We start from the raw sequence: 12,478 nt of genomic DNA, 5'->3' as shown, positions 1-12,478 counted from the left end.
ACCTCGGTGGCCGAGAGTTCGATTCTCGGGCATTCCATTGAGGTGTGAGAGATGTGTATTTCTGGTGATAGAAATTCACTCTCGATGTGGTTCGGAAGTCACGTAAAGCCGTTGGTCCCGTTGCTGAATAACCACTGGTTCCATGCAACGTAAAAATACCACACAAACTAAACTCTAACAAACAAAAGCTAATCACTGATTTACTTCTGGATTAGTAGGAATGAAGCTTATTAAGAAAATGGAATATAACTTGTATAACTTTTTGGCATCCTGCCACCACTCGCATGAATGTACGCAGTAAATCATTTGTATAGCCAAAACAACTGGCTTCAGTTCTGGATCAGTTCCACCATCACTAAGTGAGTGCAAGATGGGTACCACGGATGTTGGCACCAGCACGGAAGTTCACCACAGAGATCATTCACACATGATCCAGATAATATCTGTAGGAGATTAGTAACCCAGACTGAGGAATGGGATTCCTACTTTGAACCAACAGGTAGTATATAGAGATTGCATGCATAAAAATCCAAGATATAAAGCAAAAAAAAATAAATGGAAGCATTATGGTTCTCAAACCATCGAAAAGTTCATGCAAGTGGCATTAGTCAAAACAGGTGATGTCCTCTTGTATTTTGAATATTGAACATAAAGGAAAGACTCAAGCAGGCCTTTTGGTACTCAGTGATAATGGACCAGTACATACACACACAGTGAGAGAGAGAGAGAGAGAGAGAGAGAGAGAGAGAGAGAGAGAGAGAGAGGAGGCTGTGCTAAGCCGGTATTTACCGATACCTTATATCCTATGTATGTTAGCCCGCTTATTTACCCAATCTAGCAATCTGAGAATTCATTCCTAGAGAGCTAAAAATAGATTGGGGAGAACTCACTTCACGTCTGAAACAATAAAATTAAAATCCGACCTTCAAACGCAAAGGATGTGGAACAAAAAGATTTGAAGTATGTGCCGTTACTACGTTCATACCATCGTCTCTGTGTACAGCAAAGACTATATGGTTTTCTAAGACCATAAAGTGTCTTTTTAATGGAAAAAAGAATAGATTGAGTCGAAGGCAACAAGAAGCAGCGGTTATTATTGACACTTAGTGTAGTATGACAGATAGAGATCGGCATAAGAATATCATTACATACTGGCTTATTCCAATTCATCGTTGTTATGGAAGCGATTAGTTTTCATTTTGTTATTGTTTAGATAAGTTCCTTACTTACGCACTCGTTATCATTATTTTTTTTTTTTACTTTGTATAGCTGTTAATTACAGTTTGTAGTTCCTCACCGATTACTTAAAGGTCAATAATTTTTGCATGAATAAGAGGAAGACTTGTGAGAAAAAATTGGTTCATCTTCATTCACGTCAGGCGATCGCCTCGTCAACCTTTAATATCAATTTAATTCGGTGTTTAAAGTATCAGCCTTTGTCGGAACCGTCTGAAAAATTGCGACTTTTCACTCTTTGTCCTTTTTCACGTCGCTCCAACAGGAAATTGGTTCCTGAAAACGCTTGGAATTTGGGATGGAAGTCGGAGAGAGATAATAAATGTTGAGTACGTAGGTTATCAAAAAGCACAGAAAATGAACCTATTAGAAGGTGGTCTTCTATCGTTCTTTAAATCTTGGGGTAAAAACCGTTATGGGTAGTCATCTGACTATTAAACCCAAAAGGGCTCCAAAGGGAAATCAGTCTGCAGAGAGAGAGAGAGAGAGAGAGAGAGAGAGAGAGAGAGAGAGAGAGAAAAAAGAAATAAAGATGATAGTCGCTGCCACATTGTCCAAATCAAATCAGAATTGTATTCTATCATTGGCAAGTAAAAAAAAAAATGCAGAGTTCGTTTTCGCGATATCAAGAAATAGTTAAAGTAGATAATAACATATTCCAGATTTTTTTTGGAAATCTGTAAGCGTAAGATAAACAAGACCAATGTTTTCATTAAGTCTGTAAGTAAATAAGATTTAAACAAATGTATTTCCACGATCTTTACAGATAACATGAATGAAAAGGGGAATTATTGACGATATTAACAGATAATTGTTAGGAATAACGATTATATTTTTGTGCTCTGTAAAACTAAATAAAAAAAATGATTGTTTTCCACACTGCTAATAGTTATATACGGAATGCTGGCGTTTAGATTCAAATGAAACGAATATAGGGCTTTGAATAGTTAAATAAAACAGATACGAACTAACATAAGTTTTAGGATAGTTAAACAGAAAGTGCAGAATATAATGGAAAAATTAAAGGTTTAACATTGACGTTTTTATAATAATCAGTATTGTTGTTTTTGTGTCCAGGTTTTATGCAGAAGCAGATCTCGGTCTTCACATTTTACTCCCTCTTGTGGCTAAGAAGATAGGGAATAGGATTTTACATCACTGATTATATCAGGTAGGAAGAAGGTAGTATTGTTCCACCAATAATTTTTAGGTGAAGTGGCTTCCTTATATTGTGTACATCACCTCAGACCACCCAACAGGAGGAGGATGAAAGTGTTGGTTGGGCAAGGAATGGCTAAAGCCATAGATTGAGGTACAATGTCATTTGCTGTGAATTCTGGATGCCAGGAAATTGTACCAACAACGGTTCGGAACCTTTTATTCTCGTTGTGGTCTGGCGTTTCGCGGATGGCAGTTTCAGATCGACGTGGGACATCCTATTATTAATGATTTATTTTAGGCAAATTGATGTGCTTATATTGCACGAATTATCATCGGCATTATGTATTGCTAAAACCAAAATACATAGACTTTTGTCTTCCATTATTCCATATACTTTGGCTAAGACAAAATAGCAACGGGCACCGTTCTGTACCCGGCCGGGTGAAGACGGTGGCGAGGGTGAGGGGGGGGGGGGGGGGGGGGGGGGGGGGGGAGGGGGGGGGGGGGGGGGGGGGGGGGGGATGGACATTGAAGGGAAGGGAAACGGGAATAATTGTGATCATCATTATTACTATAATTAGTTGATGATTTTGGGGAATTCATGTAATTCTTGTTATTTAGGAGTTAACGATCGTTAGTATGTGGCTTGATCTCTCATTAATTTCCATAAGAGAGTTAATGAATTGCTGTTATTATCAGTAGATGTAATCATTAGCCACTAATGATTACCATCGCCAGGAGACTCTTGCGACTTCTGCGATGGAGAGAAATTAATGATCACATTAATTGAAATTTGATAAATGATGTCTCGTAGATCGCTTCATCTCGTTAGGGGGATTCGGTTGCATGCGGAGGCGTCTCTCTCTCTCTCTCTCTCTCTCTCTCTCTCTCTCTCTCTCTCTGCACAGACGTACAGGCGAAGCTTAACAAGAGAGGTACCTGCGGAAAGGTAATTGAAATGAATGGGATTCAAAATTTATGATTGATGCGACGCCAAAAAACTATCCACCGGTCAATTAGTCATTGAGACTATGCATGAGTGTGTGTGTGTGTGTATGGGGGCGGTTGTGGGGCGGGTTTCTCGCGCGTATAGGACTTAGCTTTGTGCATATAACTTTATTTATTACACAGAATGTGGATTGGCGGTAAAGAGCAGGCTATTATTCTGTTATGCATAGAAAGGTTCATTGCTTTGGCTTTTTGTAACGCCAGAAAACAGTTGACTGGTCAGTAGCGGCTGCGATATTCAGTATATGTATGTATGTATATGAATATGTGTATATATATATATATATATATATATATATATATATATTATATATATATATAGGTATATATATATCTATCTATATATATATATATATATATATATATATATATATTATATATATATATATTTGTAAAAAAATATATTCCTGATAATTTTCACAAAGTATACCATGCTGAAGGAAAATAATACTCTTATGAATTACTGTGAAATAGTACTGAACGAACGCCTCTTTCCCCTCTAAGTATCGGTTTCAAAGTGCATTTCTGTGGTAGGCGAGAATAGTTTCAGTAAAACCATCTCCAAGTGCTCTCAGAAGATTAAAGATTCCTTGATGCATATTGCGTGGGCGATTCTTGTGAAGGAAACTTTATGCCAGAGTTGTTTCGAATAGGTTTTTGTTGGATTTTTATCGATTTGCCATCCATTTTATGTCGTAGGTATTTCTGCCAGGATGTGCGTTTGAATTGCAGGGCAAACGAACTGATGGCCAAATAAATCTGAATGTATATTTCAATTTTTAATTGCAGGTGATATTCAACTGTTAACTTCCACTTGATCAATCCTTTGCAAAATGTCATCTGCAATATTCGTTTTGATTTTGAAATGGCCCCATCCGAAGTAGTCTGTCTCTGCAATGGCGCCAGTGTGAGTGGAGTAGGGTTCAGATGCATTTACGTGTAAGTGATGAAGTCTTATGTTAGTTTTATTTAGGAATCGTATTTGCAGGATATTTGACAGCGTCCATTTAAACTAATACGTTTTAACAACTTATAATTGATTATGTACGTCTTGACAACTTATAATTGACTATGTCCGTTTACAGCTTATAATTGATTATGTACGTTTTAACAACTTATAATTGATTATGTACGTTTTAACAACTTATAATATGATTATGTAAGCTATGGTTACCTTGACCTGACCTGACGCAAGACTAATTGTGATACTCAATGATAATTGTATCGTCTGCCGATGAGATCTGACTGGTTTCTTGATGTTTCAGATATGTTTGTTTCAATTCCAGCTCTAAAATCTTTCCTTGCACGTGTTGACTCTATTCCCTAAGTGAGTGGGAGTCTTTTTAAGTTAAAGAACCCGATCTCTTTCCATTATCTTTAAAAGAACTCTTCCATCATCAGCTAGATAGCTTCCTGTGGACGTCAGAACTCCCTTTAAGTTTTGCAATCAGCCACTGGTCTTCAAGGGATCGGTCTTCAAGGGATCGCTCTCGCTCTCGCAAGAGAGCTGGTGCTGATTTTTTTTCTCTCCGTTTCTTTTTATTTTTATCTCGTGTCGAAGCGATAAAAGACGCTTTTTGCCTGAGGCCTTATTGCCTTCATCTCGAGTCGTTTGACGAGTGGTGATAGTTCGTTTGAAGGAAACGATGGAGTGGAAAGAATTCGAGTCCGTTTTGACGGGCCCAGGATTGGAACTGGGGAAGCGCGGGGAGAAGGAACCGGCCTATTGGAGGAGGAGGACGTTTCCTTGGGTCAACAGTGTAGGGAAGTTGATGAGGAGGAGGAGGGTCTGCATTTATTTCTGTCAATTGATTTCGAGATTCTATACTGATTTGTGAACAGACCACCGAGGATGTTTAATTTTCTTAATTTTTTTTTTTTATATTAATAATGAGGTTTGCCAAGCCTTGACGGAATAGCCTTTCGAACATAGGCTTGACGTACCTCTTTACAATAGCACCAAGCATTTCTGGATCTTGCAACAAACCTTAGTGTCTTGGTTTTAACAACAGCTGGTTATGATTAGGCGAGAAATCCACAAAAGCTAATAATCTTTCCATTCCCTTTCCCCCTGGATTAAACAAATATGCTCGTGCCGGCAGCAAAGTGACACCACAAGAGCGATCCTAATTATTCAACCGCCGTTGGTTGCTGAGCAAACATCCCGGACGCAAGATACATAAGAGATGCCAGAAAATGTTCCTATATGAGAATTTTTTTTTTTTTCATTATCCCCCACCTGCCTCTCGACTGTTACTACTTCTCCACTGGCCAACGCTTAACCAACAATTTCCACTTTCCAGTATGTATTTTGCAGAATTTGGAAGCGTGCATGTCAAACGTGATTGCAAAGTACACATTTCATGCAGATATGAAATATGAATTATGGTTCTTGACTGTTGCTTGGAAACACTAGCTAAAATCACTTACACACGCGTACACACATACACATACACACACACACACACATATATATATATATATATATATATAATATATATATATATGTATGTATGTATGTGTGTGTGTTGGTATGTTTTCATTTTATAATCTTTTGCTTCTTAAAAGGGAATGGCCTCCACAGGTGCTACCCTGTCGGTTTTCGCAAAGTACTAATATATATATATATATATATATATATATATTATATATATATATATATATATATATAGATATATATATATATAGATAGATACAAATATACATATTTACATACAAGGAGACGAAGCACACTTATTCCATGGAGGAAGGAACGTGTCCATCTGCTTGAGTATATTACCATGAGATGAAAATGAAATATGACTGGAACTTCTCGTGAAGAAAAGAACGTTCATTTGTTTTGTTTATTTTGAACCGAATTTCTTACATACATACGTATGTATGTATGTGCATGTACGTATGTTGTCATGAATGGCCAACTGAAACTCAATGTTAACGTATTATAATTTGCGTATATACTATAATGCCGCCAGTCTCTCTCGAAACTGGATTTAATTTCGTCTTCTCGAAATTGATGTAAGTTATCAAGATGTTGCTTTGTTTTCTGAGTTTATTCTTCGCGGATGTTGCCTTCTTTCCTATGATGCAATCGCTCGTATCAGATTTAATTTCCTTTTTAACTTCATGTCTTCCATTTGTCTTTGAGTGTGTGTGTGTTTGTTTGCGTTACGGACGTTGGTGCGGCGTCGTAAACAAAGATGAAGTTTATAACTTCTTGAGGTAAAAGAATACAATTTAGGAAATTCAAGAACGATGCCGTGACGTCATAAGGACAACTGCCCCAAGTGCACATAATAATGTCATTATTGTTTGTTGAAGGAGAGTGAGAGTGTGTGGTGGGAAGCATGACCAGAAACATCAAAGCAAATGAACGCAGTCATTGTGGCTTTGAACCACAACGGAACACAGGAAATAACAAGCTCTACATTGCATACTTAGAGACAAATGGGTCTGTCCCATTCTTTATCTCTCTTCCTTATACCTTCCTTTAGCCCCCCTATTACCCCTTCAAAAACCTTATCTTCTTTCCGAGGGGACCTTAGGGTTTCCTTATCCTGTCCTATCCCCCCCCCCCCCCCCCGCCCCTATTGTTGTTATCATGGCTTCATGATCAAAGACCCCGTAGGTGTGTAGTGCCGTCAGTGGTCCTTATGCGGTATTACTTAAGGTTCTTTCGTTGTCCCTTCGGTCCCTAGCTGCAACCACCTTTCATTCCTTTTACTGTACCTCCATTCATATTCTTTCTTCCATCTTGCTATCCACCCTCTGATAACAATTGTTTCATGCGAGGCTTTCCTCCTGTTACACCTTTCAGACTTTTCTACTCTCAATGGCCTTTTCAGCGCTGAGTGGACCTCATAGGTCGCAGTGCTTGGTCTTTGGCCAAATCTTTAAATTACATACTTTTCTGTTCGTGGTCAAGAGAGGTTAAAATGGTGATCAAAACGTGAAAAAAATCGATCAAAACAATAAGGAGAAGAAGAATGACAAGACAGTGGAAAGAATTTTGAAATGAAGAAAAAGTAAAAAATAAAAAAAAAGTAAGCAACATTCACGAAGGGAAGCAGTACCAAAACACTCGAGTGAAACATAAACAGCAGATCATGCTTGATTAAAACTATCTGAGAACGAGAGAAAAAAGAAGAGGCCGAAAACTCGGCCAATTACAGTTTAGTTTCATTCTTTAATTACTAAGGAAGACTTATACTTCGGAGGTCGATCTTCTGGCGAAATTTGAGAACAAAAAACTGTAGGTTTTTACAGGTCGCGAGAGAGAGAGAGAGAGAGAGAGAGAGAGAGAGAGAGAGAGAGAGAGAGAGAGAGGCTATGGCCGGGAATTCGTTCCATCTCACTTTCATCCTAGGTATCAATGTACTGTGGGCTGAGCGCGGCCTTTAAAAGATGTTCACTCTTTTAAACGAATCTTAATTAACGGACGGAAATTTTTTTTTTTATTCCTTATTCTTTAGAGAAAGCGAGAAGCCCTCGTATTAAATTACGAATGGTGTCAAAGAGGGCTGAACGAGAAATCTTGCCTTACTGGGTCTGTTAGTGTTTTCCGAGTAGATTTTAAAATATTTTTCCCTTCTCGTTCTTTATATATTTCTCTTAATGAAAGTCCTTTCCTTGCCGACATTGTCTTCTACAGTTTCAAGGCGATACATTTATGTTAATTAGATGCGCCATTGAAGAAAATTGTGACACTATATTCTTGCCGAATATTTGTATCGTCATTGTTTTTAGTGGACCTTCATTCATTTTAGCGGCACTGTTCCTAGCGGTGCCAAAGTGACGTGTTTTATTTTTTGTGACCTAAGAAGGAGAGTCAGACTGTATTTTTTACTTTCATGGAAGAGATAATGGGACTGGTTTCCTTTTTGGGGGAACGGGACAGAAAGAGAATGATACATGTGGTTTGTTTTTTCTTATGAGGCATTGAAGTTCTTTATCGTTTCTGCTTTGTTATTAAATCCAATTTTCTCCTTATCATTCGTTTTCATATTTTTATCGTTTGTTTATTTATATTCTCATTTCTTTCTTATTTTGCATTAAATAGAGTTTTTTTTGTGTCTTCACTAATGAGCACAGCAACATTCCATCGTTAGTACAAAGCTTCAGTCATTAGACATATTTAAGTATTGCGCTTGGAGATATTCCTTTGGAAGTGCTGGGATGTGCTACGGTGATAATATTTTTGCGGGTGAGTAGTTGCTCATAGACTGATATTGAGGAAGTGCTCCCTCTCTCTCTCTCTCTCTCTCTCTCTCTTTCTCTCTCTCTCTCTCTCTGGAGTGATAAATGATCGCATGATGTCTCCTCGGATGGACTAATAAGTTTGAGGCATCCTAATCCTTGTAACCCCTTATAACACACTCTCTTCCTTTGTGTGGGTGCCTGGCTTTCTCTTTCATACTGTTTGTTTTCCTTATATTAATCTTGCAAATATAATTTCCTAGCGTTTTCCAATACCCTTAAACGAATCGAATAATGGATTTTATAAGCCTGTCGTTGCGTGAGGTAATTCGGAGATTATGATAATGTAATAATTTAGTATTTACAGTTTCTAAAAGTATCATGTCAGCAAAAGTAAATATGACAGCGTCCCTAAGAGAAGCACAGCCAATACACAGATTTTCCTAAGAAATTCGTAAAAACTAAACTTTCTGGGAAAGGAGGAGGAAAAAAAAAGGCTTTGACGTCTTGGAACGGATTGGGGATCGCTGATGCCGGAGAATCCTTTCCCAGTTGACCTGAAGAAGTTTTCTCTTAATATATTTTCTCAAGGTTTGGGAATAACAAGAGTGAATGCGCTGCGACAGAAACTATAATTTTGAACTGCGGTTTGTCGCTGAGTTTTTTTAAATGAGGTCTGAGATGGAGAACTGTCGTATCGTTTTCTATTACCTTTTGTTCTCCGGGCCTGGGTTAGAAAAATTTATAATATTACACATCTCGTGGACCTTTGATTTTTCGAAAAAAGGAAATTTTTCTTGTATTGCCAGAAAGCGGCTGCTTAATATATGTGTATCACTACCAGACTGACGGAAAAATCTTTGAGCTTTCAAAGGCTTAGGAAAGACTAGTGTATAATTATGTTAGCAAGCAAAGGCGTAATATTGAAAGTAGAAGCAATATGTACGAGCATTTTTGTCTACGCGAGCCAATGTATAGATTCTGTTTTCGCCAATCAGCAGCTTTCGCTCAAAGGCTGAGCTCGGACAAAAACAAGCCAGCTGGTGATGACATATTTAATCACTTAGCAGCTGAATTACGGATTAACTTCCTGAGCGGAAACCAGAAGTTTTATGAAGTATAATGTTCATTTGATGGAACGTCTAAAGTCTTCAGCTTCGATCGTACCATCTCGAATGTTCTCGTGTCGAAGGGGGAGTCTTAACTCTCGAAGGGAAAGAAAAAGAAAACTGGTGCCGAGATCAGAAAACGCTGTGAGATAGGAGCGGTTCTAGTTAGTCTATAATGTGAAAGATGGATTTCGAACAGTGACGTCTTGGATTTGAATACTGGAAATAAAGGGGCAAGTATTTAAAACTTTGGGATGGAATGGAATCCAGATTTAGATAAAACAAAAAAATAGACAGGTAGAGAATGGAATGGAGAATGACTCGTTATATAGACAGTCTGAAGGGTAAACGATTCCTGTATTTCGTAGAGAACTCTGAGGTATTATAACCCGATATGTATCCACCTTTGTCAAATTGTTATATTAATAAACGAAGATATCGTTTATTAATATAATTTTCGACCACACACTATGGAAATAGGTGTATATAATATTTTGATCCCGAGGGCTAGGTCTAAGGAAAATTTCCTTAGAGCCATGGGTGGCCAGACTTTTGGACTCTGAGATCTACTCTAAAGACTGAAACTCTTTTACAATCTACCATACTACATAATCACATATTATTACGTGGGATTTTTTTTTTTTTTAAATAGCGCCACAGTACGATAAAACATGAGTACAATTGCCTCTTATGTATATATATATATATATATATATATATATATATATATATATATATATATGAATGCTGGTAAAAATGTTCTGTAACAACAGAATTCCATCTGATAAAAGGAGCCCATAAAAACACCAAAATATAGAGAGAAAAGTACTATATTTCAGAGACTGCTTTCTCCCTCTTCAGGTAGATGAATGAGAAAAGTTTACAGAAAAGTTGGTATTTATACCAAGAGGTCCATCCACAGGAAAGCCAATTTAGGTCATCCCCGCTGATAATCTTCCTTTAATCTTCTTAAGTGTTGGTTGAATGAAAACCTTGTCGATCGTATCTGAAATCCATGCTCCTTTTGAGATGTTCATTACCTGCCTCTCTTTTATTAAGGCCGATTCCATCATTTGACTCTTGTACCGGCAGTTGCTGCTATAAATTACACGTGACAAATTCCAGTTTATTCTATGGTTATGTTCATTTATATGGTTGAAAATAGCCAAGTTCTGTTGTCCATACCTAACTGACCGTTTGTGTTGTATTAATCTCTTGGGAAGTGATTTACCTGTAAATCCGATGTAAGATTGGTCACAGTCCTGGCATGGGATTTCGTATACCCCAGAGTCCTTGGGAGATGTATTTTGTTGGACGTTAATCAGGGATTTGGCTAAGCCAAATCTCTGAAGAGGGAGACAGCAGTCTCTGAAATATAGTACTTTTCTCTATATTTTGGTGTTTTTATGGGCTCCTTTTATCAGATATACATATATATATATATATATATATATATATATATATATATATATATATATAGATATATATATATATATTTATACTTGTGATTTTGTTAGTTTATATAGGATTGTGGGGGAACGGCGATCGACCAAACAAGTGGCCGCGATCGACTGTCTGGCCACCTCTGCCTTAGACCTTGTCCGAGGTGATACCGTGATAGTACTAAACACGGCGTCCCAAGGCGCTTCCGCCATTTTAAGTTCTAGCACCCACGGTGTTGGTGTATTAGCACCTCGGAGTAGGTGACGCGCAGGAGGTGGATACATATACCGGGTTAATACCGAACTCTGCTGCAGCCTCTATTAGTGGTTGTGAGCAAACTGGTGGTAAGTTGATACATCGTTGTGGTTGCTTTTCGTACATTTACATTATGCCAGTTTATCTTCAATCCCTAATTATTGGAATGAAAACCTCCCATTTAATCCGTCATTCTGAAGGAGGATTGAGTCTCCTTCAGCCTCGTTAAGAAGGAAGGTCGCAGCCTACACTTTTTACTAAAAAAAAATTCCCAACTGCCTCCCATCATCCAGAACGGCTATGTTTGTGTCAGCGAGAAAGGGGAATAAAACTACCCCTAGGGGCAGGGGTTTATAATGACGACTTGCCGACGTGTGCAGATTACGGCAGAAGAAGGAGAAGAGGACGAATTCGATGATGCGAGTTAGAGAAGAAGAGGGACGACTTAAGAAGTAGAATAGGGAGCGGGATTTACCTGAGACAGCAAAGGTCCTATGAATGGTTGCACCCCTATTTAGCTGCCAGATGTACGTGTCTCTGAAGAATTCACCCGCCCTCTCACCTCAGCACAGGGTTCCCAGATGTACGATAATTATCGTACGAGTACGATAATTTGACCTGTACGATAAACGATTATTAATCAAAATACGATAATTTCAAGAGATTTGGTACGATAATTTGGTCTGATACATCTGGGAACCTTGCCTCAGCACACACTGTAACAGTAACACTGACAGTAGAACTGTGAGAGGCAACCTTCTACAGAAAATGATGAATTCTACAGAAAACTATCTTTATGAATAATAAGGGTTATCAAAAGATTTTGGATTTGATAAACGCATCCCTAATTATTGTTGAGAGAGTTTTTTTTATAGATCTAGAAAACTTTACAAAGGAACTTACGCAGTGTCTTCAAAAGCAACACTGTTAGTATGAATTGATATTTCATTAATATTATTGAAACTCGAGAAAACATTCTGAGAAAAAGTCAAGAGAAAACAATCTAAGAAAAAGTCAAATGACAGTAAACGGGAAAACAAAACAGTTGGTTTGCGTGAATATTGAAGTTGGAT

At 37.9% G+C, this 12,478-nt stretch overlaps 1 protein-coding gene across 1 annotated transcript in view; it reads right to left on the bottom strand.

Annotated features, from left to right (window-relative positions):
• LOC135202577 (cholecystokinin receptor type A-like) overlaps window positions 1-12,478 on the bottom strand; it is a 534,495-nt gene that overhangs the window by 233,916 nt on the left and 288,101 nt on the right.

Source organism: Macrobrachium nipponense, chromosome 30 (assembly GCF_015104395.2).
Source record: "Macrobrachium nipponense isolate FS-2020 chromosome 30, ASM1510439v2, whole genome shotgun sequence".
NCBI classification, from domain to species: domain Eukaryota; kingdom Metazoa; phylum Arthropoda; class Malacostraca; order Decapoda; family Palaemonidae; genus Macrobrachium; species Macrobrachium nipponense.
Note: the sequence above shows the minus strand (reverse complement) of the source record. Positions and strands in the feature narration are given on the sequence as shown.